Genomic DNA, 25,540 nt, shown 5'->3' on the forward strand with positions numbered 1-25,540 from the left:
TTAATTGTGGACTATTATGAGTTAATTTTTGTAGGAGTTTCTGTTTGTGTCTACATTCATTTCACTTAATAAGGTTTGAATAATTTGTTCAATCACCATTTCTTAAAAAACAAGGATACTGGGTTTCATTTTAGTTTGAATTTCCAAAATCATGGCCTTGAGTAATCTAGATACAGTACTGAATTTCATCCATTTCTCAGGAATGTCATGGGGTGCCCATACACCACTGAATTGAAGCATTCTGTGCTGGGTCCTAATGACCACCAGAGGGTATGTGCCACCTTCCTGGATATGGCAGTGTCATAATCCTGTTACGGTGGAGTGATAATGCTAACATGTTGTCTGTGTACAGCCTCTAATGCTAATGTATTATCCATAGTAGCCTTTGATGCTATTGTGACCATATGTGGCCTCTAATACAAATATAGTGTCCATAGAGTAGCCTTGAACACTAATATAACAGCTTCCATATTAATATAATGTCCACATCATGGCCTCTAATACTAAAATAATATTCACAACATGACATAAAAAACTAATATAATAGCTGCCCTGTGGTCTCTAATCCAAATATAATATACATACTATAACATCTAAAGCAAAATAGTATCTCCCTGTGATCTTTAATACTAATATGAAATCCATAGTGTAGCACCTAAGGCTAATATAATAGCTGCCCTGTGTCCTTTCATGTTTTTATGGTATCCATAGCTATTATGGTTTAGATATGAGTTATCCTTTAAAAAACTAATGTGAGTCAATGAGATAAAATTTAAATGTGTAATGACTGGATCCTGAGAGCATTAACCTACATCAGTGCACCAACTTAATGAAAGCATTAACCTAATTATCCACTGATAGGGATTAACTGGGTGGTAACTGTAGGGTGTAACTGGACAAGGTGGGTAAATGGTGGCATTCCTTTGAGGTTAATATTTTGTCCCTGGGGAGAAGAGCTCTCTCTCTCTCTCTCCCCCCCCCTCCCTCCCTCCCTCCCTCCCTCTCTCTCCTTGTTTGCCAGCTTTTCTTCTCTACAGTTTTGGCAATGATGTTCTGCTTCAATTTGGACCAAGAGCTCAGTGGTAGAGTGCTTGCCTAGCATGTGTGAGGCACTGGGCTCAATTCTCAGCACTGCATATAAATAAATAAAAGTCCATTGATTACTAAAAAAAAAAATTCTTTTAAATGAGCAATTGAGTTGTGTGTCTTTGGAGTGAGACCTCTGAAACCATGAGCAGCAAATAAGCTTTTCCTTTTTAAAATTTTTCTTCTCAGATCTTTTGGTCACAGTGGTGAAAAAGCTGACTAAATCAGTGAGTGGATTTTTGCTATGAATAACCTATACGATTCAGTAGTCTTTGGAGATGTTTTTTTTTGGGGAGGAAGTTTGAAATATTTAGAGATAAAGCTGGGAAAGGTTTAGTATGTTGCAGGTGGAGCTTAATGAGGGATTCTGGTGGGTTCTCAGAAGTCTAAAATGCCAATAGGATTGTAAAAAACAAAGAATGGAGTTGTAAGGTTTCAGAGGAAGAGGACTGTGTTGAAATACGACTAGAGGGCATTCATATTACACCCTTCTAGGAAGTTGTCTACATTTTGCCTGTGTCCTGAGACATTCTATGAGGTTGAATTGAAAGGTGATCAACTAATTAATCTGGCAAAGGAAATTTCAAGGCAACACAGCATTCAGGTAGTGAGATGGATATTGCTGGTGACCTTTAGTCAAATTTACTGTGGATCAGATCAGAAAGCAGAGCAGAAAGATTTTAACAATTTTCAGTTTGCCCAGAAAAATGTAAAACTGGAGTGAAGGAAGTTGTTATTGTTCAGGACATTACCACCACTCAGAGATGCTAAATTACTTTACCCAGAGACAATATAAAAGATGGCTTGTGTGCATCTTAGGAATTGAAAAGATCTCACCTATCTCTGGCTCAAGGTTATAAAAGTAAAAATTCTTTGAGACCATTTGTGCACCTGCTTGAACAAGGGGGTTGGGAAGTTGTTTCACCATGCCAGGCACTCAGAGTCATAGAAATCTTGCCTACTGGTTGAGATGGTAAAAGAACTTGGCATCAACCACATGGTGCTTTTTCTATTATCTTCTTTTTTTTTTTTTTTTGATTGGGGGACATTGGAGTTAGGGAGTTATGGAGGCTTTCACTGAGATTTCAAAGGAAACCTGGGAGGCCAGGAAAATGGTTAGTTGCTGTGGGCAGCCTCTGAGAGTGTGATGTATGAAGTGAGAAGGCAGCTGGAACTGTAGTGGAGACCCCAAGATTAAAGATTGCGGCTCAGAGACACCAGGGCCTCCATGGCATAGATTCATAGCAATTATGCTATTTGTTCACCCATTGAAGCACATCCTGATTGCTTAAGGTATTGGGGCATTGTGAATAGAACTACTATATGTAATTGCATGCTGTTATCTACATATACATTTTTGAGGAAGTTGTCTATATTTTTAGGATTGTGTGGTGACACTATGTCTAACTTTAGGGAAAATGCCCAGTTTTTTGATAGTGTTGAACTGTTGTGTGCTCTTCCAGCAATGCACAAGAGTGCCTGTGGCTGCTCATCATCCTCATGGTTGATACTATACTTAGTAAAGACCTTAGCAGCTCAGTAGGTGTGCAGTGCACCTTGGGGTCTTTGTTTGTGCTTTCCTCATGACAGGTGATACTAAGAATCATTTCTATGCTTCTTTGCCATGTCGTATATTTCTTGTGAGTTGTCTGTTCATGTCTTTACCCATTATGTTTTCTTATTGTTGAATGTCTCAGTATATTTTTTACACAAGTTTGTTTTAGACATATATCTTCCAAAGATTCCCCCAGTGTTTGACTTGTCTTTTCATTTCCTTTATATGATTTTTTTTTACAGAGAAATTTACTATAGTCCACATCAGGTTTTCTTTCATGGATTTCTTGTTGTTATTGTTTGTTTGCTTGGTAGCTGGGATTGAACCCAGAGCTTAACCACTGAGCCACGTCCCCATCTTTTATGGATTTTTTTTTGCGGGGGCTACATATAAAACCTTATCATGAAACATGTGGTCATGCATATCTTCTGGAGTTTTAGTGTTTCCCATTTTAAATTCAAGTCTAGGGAGTATTTTGATAGATTCTGGCATCCAGATATGTGGCTTCTTGAAGTGTATTCTTTTGCAGTCAGTGCTGTCTAGTCTAGGTTTATAAATAGCTTGCTGGGAATTTCCGGAATGCACTGAATCTTCAGATCAGATTTGAGATAATTTCATCTTAATTATATTGAGACCTGAGCAAAGACTATCTCTGCATTTATTTATATTTCATTTGATTTCTTTATAAACATTTCAAGATTTTCTGAAAGTATGGTTGTACTTTAAGATTTACGTGTAAGTACTTCAAATTTGGGGTCTCTATTTTAAATATTAATGCTTTAAAATTTTTCTTATTCCAGTTTATAAATTTCACTGTTTCCCCTATATGATGGCTGAATTATAGGAAATCAGTGAAATTTTGTGTATGGGTCATGTACTTTGCTACTTGCTATCTCCATCCATTCTGATCAAGACATAGGATGGTAGGCTCTATTTCTTTTCGATTTCCAAAATCATGACCTGGAATAGTCAGAACTATGAATTTAAGAGCTTCATTGTGCCTAGCACAAGGGGGTGCAGCTCTGAACAGTGAACACCCAGCATCCTGCACTGCCCACAGTGGTCAGCAGGGGGCACTCAGAACAACTTTCTCTGATCAACTGCTTTTGGGGGCTGTGTTCTGTGCCCTAATCCAACTTCCTTCTTCTGGGGATCCACCTGAGAGATGCCACATCTAGGGACTCCTAGAGGCTCTATCTAAGGTGTAGACCAGAGGTTTTTTTTTCCATTTTTTTTTTTAAATCCTGGGGAGACACCTGGAAAGATACCATGGACTGGGGATGCCTGGTGGATATGTCTATGATGATGACCAGAGCTTCCTTCTCCTTGGCACCTACCCATGGAGGCTCCACTGTGGATTCAGGATGACTGAGGTCCATGTGAGGAAAACATGAGGAAGAAGCTTCCTGTGCACTGCCTGGTGGTCTGAGAAGTAAGTTCTGCCATGTTCTTTACTTTCTCAGGTAATATTTTAGGAGAACTTATTTTATAACAGTATTTCTTACTGAGGCTTTGGCTGCTCATTATCATGGTATGTCAATGTATTTTGTGTGGCTTGAGTGTCTGAGGACACAAATGCCCCCTCAAGATGGTGCAGGGAGGACCCAGTGCCTGGAGTCTCACTGGGGCCTGAGGGTAAGGGCTCATGAAAATGCAGCAAGAAGCTCTCAGGAGCCTCTAGGATGAGAGATGCAAAGATTATGATGGATTGTACTACCTGAATCCTGGGTAACTGCTGAATCCTCATTGCAGTTACCACAGCCTTCTACAGTGAGGGCAACATAGGTCAAATGACAGACTGTGCTACCCATTATTCTTGGGGACCTGCAACTTGCAGAGACCTCTGCAGAGAAGGCTGTACTGACAAAAAATCAAACTATGCTGCCAATTACTTTTGGGTGCCTGCTCTACCCAGGAGACTCTGGGGGTGAGAATTGTAAGGGCAGAATACCAGACTTCAATGCTCAGAATCTCTGGGGATGCCTGCATACCCTGTAACCCTGTAAGTCCCAGAGGATTTGGTGGTGATGGTTTTGTTGATAGAGCTCACTTCCTAGAATCTCCAGGGTCCCAGGGAAAGAATGGGGTCTTCATCTCCTGTGATCCTCACCAGGAATGTGCAGGCAAACCCTAGACTGCATTATCCAGAACCCTCAGGGACTGCAGCTCCCAGAATCCTCTGTGGTGAGTGGGCAAACTATTGAACTACATTAGTCACAATTCTAAGGGGGAATTTGAGTTTCAGAATTTTCTGCAGTGAGTAGGAAAAACACAGGACTGTATTATCCACAAATCTCGGTATCAGCAGCTCTCAGGATCCTCTGTTGTGAGGACTGTTGGACTGAGAGCTTAACTACAGTATCCAGAGTCCTTGGTGAGGTGTGTTTCCCAGGTGAGTATGCAGCCTGCAACTCCCAGAGGCCTCCCAAGTGAGAGTTGTGCATTATACAGGTCAGACTATACTACCTACAATTCCTGGGGACACACTGGTGAATGTGCTGCCTGCAATTCCAGGAGGCTTCCACAGTGAGGTCTTCAGTACCAAGTCAAGCATGTGGCCTTCAGTTCTCATGGCCCTTGCAGTAAGGGCATGTAGGCAAAACACTGGACTACCTTCTCCAGAATCCTCAGGGGGGAATCACAGTTCCAGGATCTGCAATAGTGAGGGCTACAGGGTAGGGAGCTGAACTACACTACCTAGAATTCTTGGACGTGCCCGTGTCCATGTGGCCTGGAACTCTCAGAGGCTTCCACACTGAGGGCTATGGAGGCAGAAGACAGGACTATGCTACCCAGAATCCCTGGGGGCCTACAGCTCCCAGACACCTACCTTTTGAGTACTGCTGGGGCAAGCTTTGTATTGCACTACACAGACTCCCAGGGGTGTCTAGGCAGGCTTGTGCTACACAGATCCCAGAGCTTTGATGGTGAAGTCCACTTAGGTAGGATGGACTGCGCAACCCAGAATAATCAATGGCCTACAGCTCTCAGAGACCTCTGCGGTCAGGGCTGACTGAGTAGAACTGACTACAATACTCAGAATTCCTGGATGCTCCAAGCTGTAAGTAGTCACTGTACAGTTGAACATAGCACCAGGCTATAATACCCATGATCCTTGGGGGCTTGCAGCTCCCAGAATCCACTGTAGTGATGCTGCATGGGCAGAACATCAGACTACACTGTCCAGAATCCCTAGGGATGCCTGAATGACTTTGTAGCCTGCAATTTCTAGAGACCTCTGCAGTGGGGGCTGCATTGTAGAAGACTGGATTACACTTCCCAGAATCCTGGGTGGGGGTATGAGGTTGAATGTGCTACTTGAAGCCCCCATAGACTTCTGGAGTGAGGGCTGAGTGGGCAGAATTCCAGGCTACACTGTTCAGAATCACTAGGGGTGCCTGAGTAGCCTGCAGCTCACAGAGACATCTGCAGCTGGGATGCAATGTGGAATTCAAGACTGCACTACCCAGAATCCTTGTGGTATGAGGGTGAATGTGCTATTTGCAACCTCTAGTCTCCTGGGGTGAGGGCTACATGGGTAGAACACCAGAGTCCACTGCCAGGGTTCTCCAGGGTGTCTGGGCCAGCACATGACACACAGCTTCCATGGTCCTGAAGGGCAAAGACTGTGTGAGCAGAGCACCAGCTACACTGTCCAGAAACCCTGAGAACCCTGAATCTGTGTGGCCTGCAGCTCCCAGAGGCATCCATGGTGAGAGCTGGACAGGCAGTACAGACTGAGTGATCTAGAATGCTCTCATAGGCTACTGGTAATTTGGTCTGAGCTCAGGTTCTTCTACCCTCCTACAGTGATCACCCTGGGCTGGGAATTAACAGATTTTCTTAAAACCCTTGATTCTGAATTGGAGCAGTCCCTGGCTAAGTCACTCTGTCTCAAAGACTACACGTCCCAGAAGCCTCTGAGGTGGTCTGTTTCTGGCCTCTGCCCTTGGGCTGAGGGTCTAGACTCCCTGTAGCTGCCTCCCTCTGTGCCTCTGCCTGCCTGTCTCAGGCTGCTGCAGCACTTGGCCTGGTGGAGTGCAGCAAGGGGGTCTCCTGGACTCCATTTCTCCTCTTCTGAGATTCCACTCCTCAGGTGCCACAGCCAGACCTAGTTAGAGCAATGGGAACATATTTTATTAATTAACTGCTGAGGGTGGAAAAAGGTGCTGACATTCACCAGAGAGCCAGGACAGGCCCTGCCTCTGAGCTGGGAGGAGCTCCTGCACAGCGCATGGCCAAAGGGGCGTGGTCAATAAGGGGCAGGGCCTTGCCGCCATCTTTAATGCTGCTTCTTTGAGAGTGAGGAGCTGGCTTTCTCCTCAGGACCAACCTGGGAGAGCCTCATTCCTGGGAGTGTTGGGTCACTCCACAGGGAGGGGCAGAGCTCCCTTCTCAGAGCAGATTGAGAGAGACATCCAGGTTGCGGACTCTCGTGGGTCATGCCTCCAGGGGCTCACGGAGCTCCCTTCTCAGAGCAGCCTCAGCGTGTGGATTCTTGGCTTAGGGACTTTCGTGAGTCTTGTCTCTAGGGATGCCTGGGGTCCCTTCTCCTCAGCAGCCTGAGAGAGACACTTGGTGTGGGGACCCTCGCGGGCCACATCTCTAGGGGTGCCTGGAGCTCCCTTCAACTCAGAATGGCCTGAGGGAGATACCTGGTGCGGGCACCCTCTTGGGTCATGTCTCTAGGGACGCCCAGGGTTCTGTTCTCCTCAGAGTAGCCTGAGGTAGATGCCTGGTGTGGGGACCATTTTGGGTCACATTCTAGAGACACTGGGGGGCTCCCTCACCCTTACAGCAGCCTGAGGGAGATGCCAGGCCTGAGGAGCCTCGGGGGTCATGTCTCTAATTAGGCTGGGGGTTCCCTTCTCCTCTGAGCGGCCTGGGGCAGACGCTAGGGTTGCTGTACGCCAGGGTTGCTGTGCTTGGCCGAAGGGGGCATGGACAACCAGGGGCGGGGCCTCAGCGCCATCTTTAAGGCCACCTCCTTGAGAGTGAGGAGCTGGCTCCTCCCTCAGGACTAATCCAGGAGAGCCCCAGTCCTCGAGTGTTGGGTCACTCCACAGGGAGGGGCAGAGCTCCCTTCTCAGAGCAGATTGAGAGAGACACCCAGGTTGCGGACTCTCATGGGTCATGCCTCCAGGGACTCATGGAACTCTCTTCTCCTCAGAGCAGTCTCAGCGTGGACTCTTGGCTTAGGGACTTTTGTGAGTCGTGTCTCTAGGGATGCCTGGGGTTCCATTCTCCTCAGAGCAGCCTGAGGGAGACGCCTGGTTTGGGGACCCTCTTGGGTCACATTCTAGGGACACTGCAGGGCAGCCTCATCCTTACTGCAGCCTGAGGGATATGCCAGGCCTGGGGAGCCTCGTGGGTCACGTCTCTAAGTAGCCCTGGGTTCCCTTCTCAGAGCTGCCTGGGGGGGTTGCCAGGGTTGCTGTGCTTGGCCAAAGGGGGCGTGGTCAATAAGGGGTGGGGCCTCGCCGCCATCTTTAATGCTGCCTTTTTGAAAGTGAGGAGCCTGCTTCCCCCTCAGGGCCAACCCAGGAGAGCCCCATTCCTGGGAGTGTTGGGTCACTCCACTTGGAGGGGCAGAGCTCCCTTCTCAGAGCAGATTGAGAGAGACCCAGGTTGGGGACTCTGGTGGGTCATGCCTCCAGGGGCTCACGGAGCTCACTTCTCCTCAGAGCAGCCTCAGCGCGGACTCTTGGCTTAGGGACTTTTGTGAGTCATGTCTTAGGGATGCCTGGGGCTCCCTTCTCCTAACATTGGCCTGAGGGAGACGCCAGATGTGGGGAGCCTTGTGGGTCGCAACTCTATGTAGGCCCTGGCTTTTCTTCTCCTCAGAGTGGCCTGAGGGAGATGCCTGGTGGGTGGACCCTCGTGGTTTATGTCTCTTTGGATGCCTGGGGTTCCCTTCTCCTCTGAATAGCCTGGGGAAGATGCCTGGCTTGGGGACCCTCATGGGTTATATTTTTAGAGAAGTCTGGGTTTTCTGCTCAGAGCAGCCTGAGGAGATGCGTAGCATGGGGACCCTCATGGGTCATGTCTCTAGGGACACCTGTGATTCCCTTTCCCTCAGAGCAGCCTCAGAGATGGCTCAGAAGCTTCTGGCAGCTCTGGTAGCCGGTGAGGGGATGGTGGGAAGCATGAGGAGCAAACCCTGTCCTGGACCTGAGAGCTGAGGGCAGCCTTGGCTGTCAGCCCCACTCTGTCCTTCACAATTTCATCCTGGCTCCCTGTGCAGCAGTGACCCTTCCTTAGGCTGTGACCCTCATCATCTTAACATAGTGACCCAGGGTGGTTTCTAGGGAAATTCGCAGGGAGGAAGGAGGAATGTGTAGGGAGGGAGGAATGTACAGCCTAAGGGAAAGGGGACCCCAGTCCACTTCCTTGTTTTCCTTAGTGTTTAATTGGTTTGCTTTTTCTTGCAGTGTTAAAATAGTAGAAAAAAATTGAAAAGTACGTATGTTAACAGCCCACTATGTTATTTTAAAAAATTTTTTTTAATTTTTATTTTTGGGTACTGGGGAATGAACTCAGTACTTATCTTTTTTGTTGTTGTTGTTGCATGTGACCACTGAGCCATATCTCCAGCCCTATTTTGTATTATAGAGACAGGGTTTTACTGAGGTGCTTTATGCCTTGCTTTTGCTGAGGCTGGTTTTGAAGGTGAGATCCTTCTGCCTCAGCCTTTTGAGCCTCTTGAGTTTAAATATATTACTTCTAACAAAGCCAGAATTTATTAAAAATACATCTCATGTTTTTTGTGGAACCGAACTCATGAACCACATTTTTCTTTTTCTTTAATCTCTGCTTAGTTTTGTTTTCAATTTTTTTTAGTTGTAGAAGGGCACAATACATTTATTTTATTTATTTATTTTTATGTGGTGGTGAGGATCAAAACCAGTGCCTCACACATGGTAGGCAAGCGCTCTACCACTGAGCTACAACAGCCACAGGTTTTTCTTTTGGTGGAGAGTTTAATTAGCAAGAAGCCACCCCTCCAGGACCCTCTTGCTAAGGCCTTCCCCTCCAGACCCTGCCTCTCCTCTATACCCCACCTATATTCTATGGCCCTGCTTGTCCTCCTGAACCACCCTTCCCTCTCTTTCCTACCCTGCCTCTCCTCTAGGTCCTACTCATGTTCCAGGGCCTGTCCCTTCCTCAGGTCCTACCCCTCTGTGAAGCCCTGCCCCCATGTGACTCATTCTCCCCCTCCTTCAGACCCTGTCTCTTCTCCAGATCTTTCCCTTCTTCCTGTCCTGCCCCTCCTGCAGACCTAACCCCTCCTCTTTAAAAATTTTTTTGTTGTTGCACACGGACACAATGCCTTTATTTTGTTTATTTATTTTTATGTGGTGCTTAGGTTTGAACCCAGTGCCTCACACATGCTAGGCAAGTGCTCTACCACTGAGCCATAACCCCAGCCCAGCCCTCCTCCTCTTTAAGACCCTGACTCTTCTCCAGACCCCACTTATTTTCCAGCCCCCCCTCCTCCTGACCTTCCGTCCCCCTCCTCTAGACTCTGCCCCTGCTAGTCTAGGATGAGCAGCTCCCTGGCTGCTGTGCTAATTGACATTATATTTGTAATGGTGCACAAATAACATCTGTTGTATAAACACTGACATCCTGCATTGGATGAATTATCTTGACTTGTATCAAAATTTGACATACCATAAAATAAATTTAGAAAAGTCACCTTTCTGTCTCTTTTATTCTTTATAGATCATGAACATTTGAAATAAAATCAGAATTTGTTAAAGGGCAGATGACAGCCAGCCTTGAGCCCTGATGATCCCAGGATCCCATCCAGTGGGAGAACTCTACATATCAGTCCAAGCTTTTGTATGCTAATTGATTTATTTTTCTTATTTTAGAGTTATTTTGCTATGTAATTCCCCATGGCCTTTGGTTCTGTGTAATAGGTTTTTGCTATTCAATTTTTAATTAATATTCTTTCAATTTTCTACAGAATTTTTAAAGTATTTTTTTAGTTGTCAGTGGATCTTTTTATTTTATTTATTTATTTTGTTTATTTGTATGTGGTACTGAGGATTGAACCCAGGGCCTAACACATGCCAGGCAAATGCTCTGCCTTTGCGCCACAACTCTAGCCCTGTATAGAATTTTTAAATCTGTGAACTTCTATTTTTTATTCATTTTCTATTTGATTACACCAATAAGGAATATTTTAATAATTTCTTTTAGCTTAGTTTGTTTTTGATTGAGAGAATTGTTTTGTTTGAGAGAATTGCCTTGTTTGGAAAGGCTCATAATCAAATGATTTTAATTAATTTCCATTTATTAAGACATGTTTGAGACTGGGTGTGCAGCTCAGTGGCAGAGCACTTGCCTGGCATGTGAGAGGCCATGGAGTCCATCCCAGCAACACACACACAGAAGATGTCTTTGACAGGACTCAAGGATGAGAGATAGTTTCAAAAGATCATGTATTGGGGCTGGGATTGTGACTCAGCAGTAGAGCACTCGACTAGCACGTGCGAGGCCATGGGTTTGATCCTCGGCAACACATAAAAGTAAGTAAATAAAACAAAGGTATTGTGTTGAACTACAACTAAAAATAAAGAAAAAATTTTAAAAAAGATCATGTATTTACACATATACACATATAGCAAAGTGCCTCTTCCAATTATTCTAAGAAAATTTCAAATCAGTTTTAAAAGAGAAGAGGGATGATGATATTTTTAATGTTAACTATTGATATTTCATGATATTTAAAACCACTATAGATGAAATCTCCTGAGATGCAAATCATTACAAAATGTAAGAGACAAGTCAGTAGCTGCTTTTTTGTGATTCAGATACATTTACTAAAAATAAGCTTTTTAAAAAACAGATATTTTCTTCTTTTCAAATTTAGAAAGCATTTCCATATGTCCTATTAAAGTTCTATATTCATCAGAAAGTTCTCTTATTCCTTGCATACAAAGGGATGGGCCTTCTAATGAGCATGATACTTTATGTTGTCAGAAATTCTTGTGGGAGAACTCTTTAAGTGTTTTGCCTCTGTTCAAAATATAATTTAAAAATGTATCAATTTGCTTTTGATTTCAGAAATTTGTCTTTTTTTGAAATTATGTATTTATTAGTATTTAGGGGTATTTCATGTAGGAAATGCCATGATTACATTGTATCCTAATGTTGGTGCCCCTATGTGCTTATAAGGTGGCTTTCAGAATGCAGTTGAGTATCTCTCTGATATTTGTTGGATTCATTAGAAAAGCACATGCACTTTTTTAAAAAAAAAAAAAAATTTATTTATTTATTTTTCGGTGGACACAACATCTTTGTTTGTATGTGGTGCTGAGGATCGAACCCGGGCTGCACGCATGCCAGGCGAGCGCGCTACCACTTGAGCCACATCCCCAGCCCCTAGTACATGCACTTTTGATCATATTTAAATGGTTTCATTTGAATTATTAGAAGCAGAAATCAGACATGTTAGTGTTGTGAGCTGAACAAAGTGCAGGTTTACTTTAATCATTTTGAGGAGGTTGACATAATGGCTTCTGCCTTGTTCTGTACCTGCCATAGTTGTCAGATGTCTCACCTGGAGAATTTTTTTTTGGCACTGGGGATTAATCCCAGGGCCTTGCTTGTGCTATGCAAGCCCTGAACTACCTATGTCCCCAGTCTTTGTTACAATTTCATTTTGAGACAGGGTCTAGCTGAATTGCTAATGTCAGCCTCAAATTTGTGATCCTTTTGCTTTATCCTCCCAAATAGCTGAGATGACAGGCATGAGTCAAAGTGTCTGTCTTGTCCTGGAGGATTTTGATGTCAGTATCATATGTTTCCAATGTGTTAGTAATTTCTAAGCTAGATTATGTTCATTTTTCTTATCAACAGTCAATAAAGCCTTTTGTTTTTTGATGGTATGCTTAATGTGAACATAGTTTATGATGTGACACCACTGTTTATGGTGATCTAGTTATGCAATACACTGTAAGGAGAGTATTTTGATTCTGAGAGTCTCAAGTGTTTTAGGTCCAACATGTTTCCTTAAGAGGAGTGATTATTCATTTTCTATTTGATTACAAAAATAAGATACAAATTCTCTTTTTTTTTGTGGTTCTGGGGGTTGGTCCTAGGGACTCCTGCATGCTAGAAAATCTTTCTACATCCCCAGCCCCATAGATACTTTAGTTGTCTTTAGCTTCATGATGAGCTAGTGACAATAAAATTACTTAGAAGTTCAACTAGATTTAGACTCATACAAGAGTGTGGGCATCCATAGCTCCTTGTGATTTCTAAAAGGTAGAGTGTTTTCTCACAACACAGCAGCATCTAATATAATTTCTGGACCAAGCTGACACCTCTGCTTCTCTTGGCTCAACACTTCCTGCAGAGTTCTTGGAGGAGATGACTATTTCTTTGACTATTTGTCCCAGTCACAAATATTTGATTATATTGCTGCTAAAAAGGTATGCATAGAAATAAAATAGAGACATATATATATAAATAAAGTCACTCTTTCAGGAAAGTTAAACCAGGAGTTGGAATAGAATCTCTAAAATGTCATTTTTTTTCCCTCTAGGGATCAAGTTTTAAGAAGGCAAACCTAGAACTTAGTGACAGCATAAAAATATAAGGAGTTTACTTATGTTATTACTTCAACATGAAATATGTAAAAGAAGCACATATTTTGAATTTTATATTAGTTAGAACTATTTGATTTTTGTGTTACGAATGTTCATAATAAAATACAGAACTAGCTAAGAGTGTCAGTTACCAGTAATTAACTGTATGAATAATTAAACAAGTAAGTGTTTGAGAAAATATAACCATGTCCTAAGGTTTTACTTTAGAGTAATTTAATGGTGTTTTTTTTTGTTTGTTTGTTTGTTTGTTTGTTTTTGGTGTGGGGGTACTGGGGATTGAATCCAGGGGCACTTAATCATTGAGCCACATCCCCAGCCCTGTTTTATATTTTATTTAGAGGCAGGGTCTCACAGAGTTACTTAGGCCTCACTAAGTTGCTGAGGCTGGCTTTGAACTCGAAATCCTCCTGCCTCAGCCTCCCAAGATGCTGAGATTACAGGCATGTGCCACCATGCCAGGCTTAGTTTTATCTTTATACAGAAATTGAAAAGAAAGTGCAGAGATTTCCCAGGTAGCCTCAACCTGGTTTCTTCCCTTGTTATGACTTAGGTGAGCTGTCTCTAAAGTGTTAACATCTTAGACCATTTGTCATGAAGAAAAAATAATGGTATGTTAACATTAACTGAAGTCACATATCCTTTGGGTTCTCAGTTCTGTGTCTTCCTGTTCTAGGATCTCATCTAGGAGCCAACATGACATCCAGTCATCATGTCTCCATAGACTTCTCTTGGGGTGACAGTTTCTATGAACTTCCTTGTTCTGATGACCTTGAGAGCATTGAGGATGACTTGTCAGGTATTTTTTAGAATTTTTTTTGAATTTTCCTTTTTTTTCATATTTAAACTGGGGCTGTGGGTCTGGGGGAGGCAGGTCACAGAGGTGAAGAGCTGCTCTGTCATCTCTTGTCCTTATTGTCCTATTACTATTAGTATTGACTGTGCTCACCTTGCTGAGGCAGTGCCTTTCAGGTTTCCTTGTGTTTCTCATATTTAGCCTGGGGCTATTGGACTGGGGAAGCTGGTCACTGACATGAAAAGCAGCTCTATCATCTCATGCCCTCAAGGTGAAATGGTAGTATTGATTGTGCTCACCTGCTTGAAGAAGGGCCTTTCAGGTTTCTTACTGTGAGGTTACTCTTTTTTTCCATGTCCACATTGTCTGTTCTTCTGGAGGAAGTCATAATGCAGAGCCCACGCTTAGGGATCAGAGAGTTAGCTCTACCTCCTTGATGACTGTGTCTCTCTCAATTATATGGAATTCTTCTGCACAAGAGGTTTCTACTCAACCTCATTTGTTTGTGTATTCAGTCATTTATATATATCAGTCATCTGGATAGTTTCCTTAAGCTGTTTTTTGTCCCCCCCCCCCCCCCGCCCCTTTTTAAAATACTACTTTGCTGCTCAATTCATCCCTACTTTAACCATTGGGAATTCTTTCCATTCTCTCCTGTTGTCCTTTAACATATTTTCTGGTTTTGTCCCAAAGTTTTTTCTTTCTGATATTTAAATTACCCTGACTTATATATTTACTGTCTTACTCTTAGTATCAGCCGTTTCTTCAGAGTCCTGGCTCCTTTGATTAGAGAGTGATATTAAAATCTTTCATCTGTCTGGGGCTGTGGCTCAGTGGTAGTGCACTCATCTGACATGTGTGAGGCACTGGGTTCAATCCTCAGCCCCACATAAAAATAACAAATAAAATAAAGGTCTTTAAAAGTCTATAAAACATATTTCATCTTGCATCTTGATCCACACAACTGACAATGCAAAGAAGTGTATATGTATTCTAATCTTTTCATATCCCCTAGTTATAACTATGTTTATGTGGAACCATTTGTGAATGTTTTAAGCAAAATGTGAGTTTATACTCATCTGCAGTCAGTGGATTCTGACCCCTTATGACATAGATCCCTCTGCCTTCACCCCTTGTTTATCATAACTTCTCACCCCATCTAGCTCCCAGTTTCTGACATATAATTAATTCATTGTTTCATTATGAGCAATGAATTTATTATTGCTCCAGATTATGGGCTTTGACATAATAAGAAATACACATTCAGGGCTGGGGATGTGGCTGAAGCGGTAGCGTGCTCTCCTGGCATGCATGTGGCCCAGGTTCGATCCTCACCACCACATACAAAAAGATATTGTGTCCACCGAAAACTAAAAGAAAAAAAAAAATACACATTCAGCCTCTGCACCCAGTTCCTGGTGCAGCACTCCTAAAATCTTCATATTTTCTGAGTGACAGAGGTGTTAGGAGCATTTTTTTTGTTCTAATATTGATTCTTTTACCTTGGTTATTTGCACAGAGCTCCTAAATCCTGTAGAATCTCCTGGGGGCCTAGGAGGGGCTTGTGCTTTAATAAGGACTTTTGGTGGGCTCTAGGGAAGCTTCAGGATGGAGGATGGTCATGAGAAAAACCACAGGAAGGGTGGTGCATCCCAACTCCATGTAGATGGAGACTCCTGTGCTGGGAGGCTCCTGGGCCTCATCCTGCACAACTTTTCCTCTGTAATTTGGTCTTTTCTAGAATGTCATAAAAGGTAAACCATACAGCATGTAGCCTCTTCAGCCTGGCTTATTTTACTTAACAGTGTACCAGGTAGGATTTATCTATGTCTCTGTGTAGGGTGGCAGTTCATTCCTTTATATTCTGTGTTGGTTATGCATTCATCTATGGGAAGACGTTCTTATTTATGATCTGATGAGCATCATAGAGCTGCTATGCATAATTACATGCTAGTTTTGTTTTGACATACTTTTTCAAAGAATTTCTCTAAATGAAGATAATTTATAGGGACACTGTTGGGTCATAGATTGGACTTTTTTGCTTTGGGAAGAACTGGCACATCATCTTCCAAAGTGGCCATGCCACATGTTCTCCTAGTAATGCCTGAGACTGCTGGTATCTCACATCCTGCAGCTGTTGGTGCACTGCTGTTTCTTAGAGTTCAGCAGTTCTAATAGCTGTGCCATACTTCCTCACTATCAATTTAATTTATGATTCCCTGATGATATGGGATGCTGAACATAATTTTGTATAACTATTTGCCATGTTTTACAGAGTAGGAAAAAAAATTGTGTGTGTGTGTGTGTGTGTAGTGCTTGGAATTGAACCCCAGGCCTCACATAAACTAGGCAAGTGCTCTACCACTGAGTTATATCTCATCCTTTAAAAAATTTCCTAGGCTGGGCTCAAGTTTGCAATCTTCCTGCCCCAGCCTTTTGAGTAAATGGGATTGTTGGCCTGCAACAGTGCACTTCATAAAAATTGAACTTTATAAAGTCCATGTTATTGGTATTTTTTTTTTCAGTCAGTTGACATTTGGTATTGTGAGTTAAAACTCATCATCAAGGACTGGGGAAGTAGCTCAGTATTAGAAAGTTTGTATAGCATGTGTGAGGCCCTGCATTAAATCCCTCATACCAGAAACAAATATACATTACCATCACTAAATCTAAGATCACATAGATTTTCTTATTTCTTTTCAGATTTCTTTTAGTTTTACCACATTTTAGTTATGGACTATTATGAGTTAATTTTTGTAGGAGTTTCTGTTTTTGTCTACATTCATTTCACTCAATATGGTTTGAATAACTTGTTCAATCACCATTTCTTAAAAAACAAGGATACTGGGTTTCAGTTTAGTTTGAATTTCCAAAATCTTGGCCTTGAGTAATGTAGATACAGTACTGAATTTCATCCATTTCTCAGGAATGTCAGGGGGTGCCCATACACCACTGAATTGAAGCATTCTGTGCTGGGTCCTAATGACCACCAGAGGGTATGTGCCACCTTCCTGGATATGGCAGTGTCATAATATTGTTATGGTGGAGTGATAATGCTAACATGTTGTCCATGTGCAGCCTCTAATGCTAATGTAGTAGTCTTTGATGCTATTGTGTCCACATGTGGCCTCTGATACAAATATAGTATTTGTAGAGTGGACTTGAACACTAATACAACAGCTTCCATGTTAATATAATGTCCACATCATGGCCTCTAATACTAAAATAATATTCACAACATGGCATCAAAAACTAATATAATAGCTGCCCTATGGTCTCTAATACAAATATAATATATATACTATAACATCTAAAACAAAATAGTATCTCCCTATAATCTTTAATACTAATTTGATATCCATAGTGTAGCATCTAAGGCTAATATAATAGCTGCCCTGTGTCCTTTCATGTTCTTATGGTATTCATAGCTATTGTGGTTTAGATATGAGTTGTCCTTTAAAAATCTCATATGTGAGTCAATGAGAGAAAATTTAGATGTGTAATGACTGGATCCTGAGAGCATTAACCTGCATCAGTGCACCAACCTAATGAAAGCATTAACCTAATTATCCACTGATAGGGATTAACTGGGTGGTAACTGTAGGATATAAAGATAAAGATTAGGGTATAAAGATAAGATTCTGATGGATGAAAACATGGGATGATGGGCTCTATTTTAGCTAAAATATGCAAACGTATGTTGAATAACCAGAACAGTGAATTTCTGAGGTTGTGCATCAGGACTAGGTAGTGGCACAGCTCTCTGCAACACTAAACAAGCTAATCAATCAACAGAATCCAAGCTCAGGATGCATTTGCAACCTGAGGAAAGAGGAAATTAAAATTGGGACGGGGGTATGAAGCTGTAGCATAATGTCCTCTAAGCTAATCAGAGGTGGGTCACAGGGGCCCTAATGACAGCCACCTCCAGGTTCTCCCCTAGATGTGGTTCTGTGGGGATCCTGGAGTTGCCTCCATGTTTGTCTGTTGTTCCCCAGGAAGCTCTTATGAACAAAGATGCAGGCCTGGGTTGTTGTGCTTGCATTTTTCTGAGTTTACCGCCCACATCCAGAACTTTTTAATTTCTTTCCATAGGCAGCAACTGCATACTGAGCCTGAGTTTATCAGCTGCATTTACAGGTGTTTCTATTCAGAATTCACTTTTCCCTCTGTGAGGTGTGCAAAGGTAAAGGCAGTTCAGGGTCCAGACCAGAGTAGAGAACTGGGGGAGCTCAGAGACACCAGGGCCTCCATGGCATGGGTTCATAGCAGTTATGCTATTTGTTCACCCATTGAAGCACATCCTGATTGCTTAAGGTATTGGGGCATTGTGAATAGAACTACTATATGTAATTGCCTGCTGTTATCTAGATATACATTTTTGAGGCAGTTTTCTATATTTTTAGGACCATATGGTGATACCATGTCTAACTTTGGGGAAAATCGCCAGTTTTTTTTATAGTGGTGAGCTGTTGTGTGCTGTACCAGCAATGCATAAGAGTTCCTGTGGCTGCTCATCATCCTCATGGTTGATACTGCACTTAGTGAAGACCTTAGCAGCTTAGTAGTTGTGCAGTGCACCTTGGGGTCTTAGTTGGTGCTTTCCTCATGACAGGTGATACTAAGAGTCATCTCTATGCTTCTTTGCCATCTTGTATCTTTCTTGTGCATTGTCTGTTCAGATCTTTACCCATTATGTTGTGTTATTGTTGAGTGTCTTACTATATTTTGTACACAAGTTTGTTTTAGACATATAGTTTCCAACGTTTCCCCCAGTCTTTGACTTGTCTTTTTATTTCCTTAATATGATTTTGTTTTTTTTACAGAGCAGTTTAATACAGTCCACATTATCAGGTTTTTCTTTCAAGGATTTGTTGTTGTTATTGTTTGTTTGTTTGGTAGCAGGGATTGAACCTAGGGGTGCTTAAGCACTGAGCCACATCCCCAGCTTTCATGGATTTTTTTTGGTGGGGCTGTATTTAGAACCTCATCATGAAACATGTGGTCATGCACATCTTCTAGAGTTTTACAGTTTCCCATTTTAAATGCAAGTCTAGAGAGTATTTTGATAGGTTCTGGCGTCCATATGTGTGGCTTCTTGAAGTGTGTCCTCTTGCGGTCAGTGCTGTCTAGTCTAGGTTTAAAAACAGTTTGGTGGGAATTTCTGGAATGCACTGAATCTTAAGGTCAGGTTTGAGATAATTTCATCTTAATTATATTGAGACCTGAACAAAGTATATCTGCATTTATTTATATTTCATTTGATTTCTTTCTAAACATTTCAAGATTTTCTGAAAGAATGATTGTACTTTAAGACTTACATGAAAGTACTTCAAATTTGGGGTCTCTATTTGAAATATTAATGTTTTAAAATTTTTCTTATTCCAGTTTATAAATTTCACTGTTTCCTCTACATGATTGCTGAAATCAATGAAATTTTGTCTATGGGCCATGTATTTTGCTGCTTGCTATCTCCATTCATTCTGATCAAGACATAGGATGATAGGCTCTTTTTCTTTTTGATTTCCAAAATCATGACCTGGAATAGTCAGAAGTATGAATTTTAGAGCTTCACTGTGCCTAGCACAAGGGGGTGCAGCTCTGAACAGTGAACACCCAGCATCCTGCACTGTCTACAGTGGCCAGCAGGGGGCCACTTTCTCTGATCAATTGCTTTTGGGGGCTGTGTTCTGTGCTCTAATCAAATTTCCTTCGTCTGGGGACCCACCTGAGAGATGCCACATCTAGGGACTCCTAGGGGCTCTATCTAAGGTGTAGACCAGTGTTTTTTTTGTTTTTTTTTAAATCCTTGGGACACACCTATAAAGATACCATGGACTGGGGATGCCTGGTGGATATATCTATGGTGAGGACCAGAGCTTCCTTCTCCTTGGCACCTACCCATGGAGACTCCAAAGTGGATTCAGGATGACTGAGGTCAATGTGAGCAAAACATGAGGAAGAAGCTTCCTGTGCACTGCCTGTTGTACTGAGAAGTAAGTTCTGCCATGTTCTTTACTTTCTCAGGTAATATTTTAGCAGAACTTATTTTACAACAGTATTTCTTTTTTTAATATTTATTTTTTAGTTTTCGGTGGGCACAACATCTTTATTTATTTTTATACGGTGCTGAGGATCAAACCCAGCACCCCAGCGCATGCCAGGTGAGTGCACTATGGCTTGAGCCACATCCCCAGCCCCACAACAACAACTGTATTTCTTACTGAGGCTTTGGCTGCTCATTATCATGGTATGTCAATGTATTTTGTGTGGCTTGAGTGTCTAAGGACACAAATGCCCCCTCAAAGTGGTGCAGGGAGGGCCCAGTGTCTGGAGTCTCACTGGGGCCTGAGGATAAGGGCTCATGAAAATGCAGTAAATAGCTCTCAGGAGCCTCTAGGGTGAGAGATGTAAAAATTATGATGGGTTGCAGTACCCTGAATCCTGGCTAACTACAGAATCCTCATTGCAGTTACCAGAGCCTTCTGAAGTGAGGGAAATATGGGTCAAATGACAAACTGTACTACCCATAATTCTTGGGGACCTGCAGCTTGCTGAGACCTCTGCAGAGAGGGCTGAATTGACAAAATATCAAACTATGCTACCAATTACTTTTGGGTGCCTGCTCTGCCCATGAGCCTCTGGGGGTGAGAATTGCAAGGGCAGAATACCAGACTTCAATGCTCAGAACTTCTGGGGATGCCTATATACCCCGACTCTGTAAGTCCCAGAAGTTTCTGTGGTGACAGTTGTATTATTAGAGCACACTACCTAGAATCTCTAGGTTACCAGGGAAAGAATGGGGTCTTCAGCTCCTGTGATCCTCACCAGGAATGTGCAGGCAAACCCTAGACTGCATTATCCAGAATCATCAGGGACTGCAGCTCCCAGAATCCTCTGTGGTGAGTGGGCAAACTATTGAACTGCATTAGTCACAATCCTAAGGGGGAATTTGAGTTTCAGAATTTTCTGCAGTGAGTAGGAAAAACACAGGACTATATTATCCACAAATCTTGGTATCAGCAGCTCTCAGGATCCTCTGTTGTGAGGACTGTTGGACTGAGAGCTTAACTACAGTATCCAGAGTCCTTGGTGAGGTGTGTTTCCCAGGTGAGTATGCAGCCTGCAACTCCCAGAGGCCTCCCAAGTGAGAGTTGTGCATTATACAGGTCAGACTATACTACCTACAATTCCTGGGGACACACTGGTGAATGTGCTGCCTGCAATTCCAGGAGGCTTCCACAGTGAGGTCTTCAGTACCAAGTCAAGCATGTGGCCTTCAGTTCTCATGGCCCTTGCAGTAAGGGCATGTAGGCAAAACACTGGACTACCTTCTCCAGAATCCTCAGGGGGGAATCACAGTTCCAGGATCTGCAATAGTGAGGGTTACAGGGTAGGGAGCTGAACTACACTACCTAGAATTCTTGGACGTGCCCGTGTCCATGTGGCCTGGAACTCTCAGAGGCTTCCACACTGAGGGCTATGGAGGCAGAAGACAGGACTATGCTACCCAGAATCCCTGGGGGCCTACAGCTCCCAGACACCTACCTTTTGAGTACTGCTGGGGCAAGCTTTGTATTGCACTACACAGACTCCCAGGGGTGTCTAGGCAGGCTTGTGCTACACAGATCCCAGAGCTTTGATGGTGAAGTCCACTTAGGTAGGATGGACTGCGCAACCCAGAATAATCAATGGCCTACAGCTCTCAGAGACCTCTGCGGTCAGGGCTGACTGAGTAGAACTGACTACAATACTCAGAATTCCTGGATGCTCCAAGCTGTAAGTAGTCACTGTACAGTTGAACATAGCACTAGGCTATAATACCCATGATCCTTGGGGGCTTGCAGCTCCCAGAATCCACTGTAGTGATGCTGCATGGGCAGAACATCAGACTACACTGTCCAGAATCCCTAGGGATGCCTGAATGACTTTGTAGCCTGCAATTTCTATAGAGTTCTGCAGGGGAGGGGGGGGGGCTGCATTGTAGAAGGCTGGTTTATACTGCCCAGAATCCTGGGTGGGTGTATGAGGGTGAATGTGCTACTTGAAGTCTCTATAGGCTTCTGGGGTGAGGGCTGCATGGGTAGAACATCAGAGTCCACTGCCAGGGTCCTCCAGGGTTCCTGGACCAGCACAAGGCAAACAGCTTCCATGGTCCTGAAGGGCAAAGACAGTGTGGGTAGAGCACCAGACTACACTGTCCAGAATCCCTGAGAAGCCCATCTGTGTAGCTTGCAGTTCCCAGAGGCATCCATGGTGAGAGCTGTATAGGCAGGACAGACTGAATGACCTAGAATGCTCCCAGAGGCTACTGGGAATTTGGTCTGAGCTCAGGTTCTTCTACCCTCCTACAGTGGTCATCCTGGGCTGGGAATTAACAGATTTTCTTAAAATCCCTGATTCTAAAATGGGGCCGACCCTGGCTAAGTCACTGTCTCAAAGACTACATGTCCCAGAAGCCTTTGAGGTGGTCTCTGCCCTTGGGCACCTGAGTGAGGGTCTAGACTCCCTGTGGAAGCCTCCCTCTGTGCCTCTGCCCACCTGGCTCAGGCTGCTGCAGCCCTTGGCCTGGTGGAGTACAGGGAGGGGGTCTCCTGGACTCCATTTCTCCTCTCCTGAGATTCCACTACTCATGGTGCCACAGCCAGACCTAGTTACAGCAGTGGGAACAGATTTTATTCAGTAACAGCTGAGGGTGGAAGAAGGCACTGACATTCACCAGGGAGCTGGGAGAGGCCCCGTCTCTGAGCGGTGAGCAGCTTGGGGCTGGAGCACCTGCAAGTGGCCAAAGGGGCGTGGTCAAGAAGGGGCAGGGCCTTGCCGCCATCTTTAATGCTGCCTCCCTGAGCGTGAGGAGAGCTGGCTTCCCACTCAGGACCAACCCGGGAGAGCCCCAGTTCTCTGGAGTGTTGGGTCACTCCACAGAGAGGGGCAGAGCTCCCTTCTCAGAGCAGATTGAGAGGGAGACACCCAGGTTGGGGACCCTCGTGGGTCATGCCTCCAGGGACTCCCGGAGCTTCCTTCTCCTCAGAGAAGCCTCAGCGGACTCTTGGCTTAGAGACTTCGTGAGTCATGGCTCTTGGAATGCCTGGGGTTTCTTTGTCCTCAGAGCATCCTAAGGGGGACACCTGTCTTGGGGATCCTCGTGTGGCATGTTTCTAGGGTTTCCTGAGGGAGATACCAGGGTTGGGAACCCTCACAGGTCATGTCTCTAAGTAGGCCTGGGGTTCCCTTCTCCTCAGATCGGTCTGGAGGAGACGCCAGTCTGGGGACTCTCTTGGGTCACGTCTCTATTGACGCCCGGGGTTCCTTTCTCTTCAGAGCAGCCTGAGGGAGATGCCTGGTGTGGGGCAGCTCTATTTTGTATTATAGAGACAGGGTTTCACTGAGTTGCTTTGTGCCTTGCTTTTGTTGAGACTGGTTTTGAACTCAAGATCCTTCTGCCTCAGCCTTCTGAGCCGCTTAGGTTTAAATATATTACTTCTAACAAAGCCAGAATTTATTAAAAATACATCCCCTGTATTTTAAATAATGAACCACATTTTTTCTTTAATCTTTGCTTAGTTTTGTCCAATTTTTTTTTTTTAGTTGTAGAAGGGCACAATACATTTATTTTATTTATTTTTATGTGGTGCTGAGGATCAAACCCAGTGCCTCACACATGCTAGGCAGGCACTCTACCACTGAGCTACCACTGCCACACATTTTTATTTTGGTGGAGAGTTTAATTAGCAAAAAGCCACCCCTCCAGGACCCTCTTGCTAAGGCCTCCCCCTCCAGACCCTGCCTCTTCTCCAGACCCCACCCATATTCTTTGGCCCTGCCTGTCCTCCTGAACCACCTTCCCCCTCCTTCCTACCCTGCCTCTCTACATCCTACTCATGTTCTAGGGCCTGTCCCTCCCTCAGGTCTCACCCATCTTCCAGGCCCTGCCCCCTTGTGGCTCATTATCCCTCTCCTTCAGACCCTGTTTCTCCTCCAGATTTTTCCCTTCTTCCTGTCCTGCCCCTCCTCCAGACCTCACCCTCCTCCTCTTTTTAATTTTTTTTTAATTGCACGTGGACACAATGCCTTTATTTTGTTTATTTATTTTTATGTGGTGCTAATGTTTAAACCCAGTGCCTCACACATGCTAGGCAAGCCCTCTACCACGGAGCCATAACTCCAGCCCAATCCTCTTCCTCTTTAAGACCCTGCCTCTTCTCCAGACCCCACCTATCTTCCAGGCCCCCTCCTCCTCCTGACATTCCCTCCACCTCCTCCAGACTCTGTTCCTGCTAGTCTGGGATGAGCAGCTCCCTGGCTGCTGTGCTAATTGGCAGTATATTTGTAATGGTGCACAAATAACGTCCGTTGTGTAAACACTGACATCCTACATTGGATGAATTATCTTGACTGAATCAGAATGCGATATAACATAAAATAACTTTAGAAATGTCACCTTTCTCGTTTTTAATTTTCTCTGTAGATCATGAACATTTGAAATAAAATCAGAATTTGTTAAAGGGCAGATGACAGTCAGCCTTGAGCCCTGATGATCCCAGGATCCCATCCAGTGGGGGAACTCTAAGTACCAGTCCAAGGTTTTGTATGCTAATTGATTCATTTTCTTATTTCAGAGTTATTTTGTAATGTAATTCCCCATGGCCTCCAGGTCTCCAGTTCTGTGCAGTAGGTGTTTCTAATTCAATTTTTGATTAATATTCTTTCAGTTTTCTATAGAAATTTAAAAATTTTTTTTTTTAGTTGTCAGTGGATCTTTTTATTTTATTTATTTATTTTGTTTATTTATATGTGGTGCTGAGGATTGAACCCAGGACACATGCCAGGCAAATGCTCTGCCTTTGCACCACATTCTAGCCCTTTATAGAATTTTTAATTCTGTGGACTTCTATTTTTTTTATAAGGAATATTTTAAAAATTACTTTTAGCTTACTTTGTTTTTGATTGAGAGAATTTGCTTGCTTGAGAGAATTGTATTGTTTGGAAATGCTCATAATCAAATGATTTTAATTAATTTCCACTTATTAAGGTATCTTTGGAGACTGGATGTGCAGCTCAGTAGCAGAGCATTTGCCTGGCATGTGGGAGGCCATAGAGTCCATCCCAGTACCACACACACAGAAGATGTCTTTGACAGGACTCAAGCATGAGAGGTATGCTTTAAAAAGATCATGTATTGGGGCTGGGGTTGTGGCTCAGTGGTAGAGCACTCACCTAGAACATGCGAGGACCTGGGTTCGATCCTCGGCACCACATAAAAATAAGTAAATAAAACAAAGGTATTGTGTCCAACTACAACTAAAAATAAAGATTTTTTTTTAAAAAAAGGTCATGTATTTCCACATACATACATATACCACAGTGCATCTTCCAAATTCATATGAAATTATTCTAAGAAAATTTCAAATCAATTTTAAAAGAGAAGAGGGATGATATTTTTAATGTCAACTATTGATATTTCATGATATTTAAAACCACTAT

This window comes from Marmota flaviventris, chromosome 12 (assembly GCF_047511675.1).
Source record: "Marmota flaviventris isolate mMarFla1 chromosome 12, mMarFla1.hap1, whole genome shotgun sequence".
In the NCBI taxonomy this organism is placed as follows: Eukaryota; Metazoa; Chordata; class Mammalia; order Rodentia; family Sciuridae; genus Marmota; species Marmota flaviventris.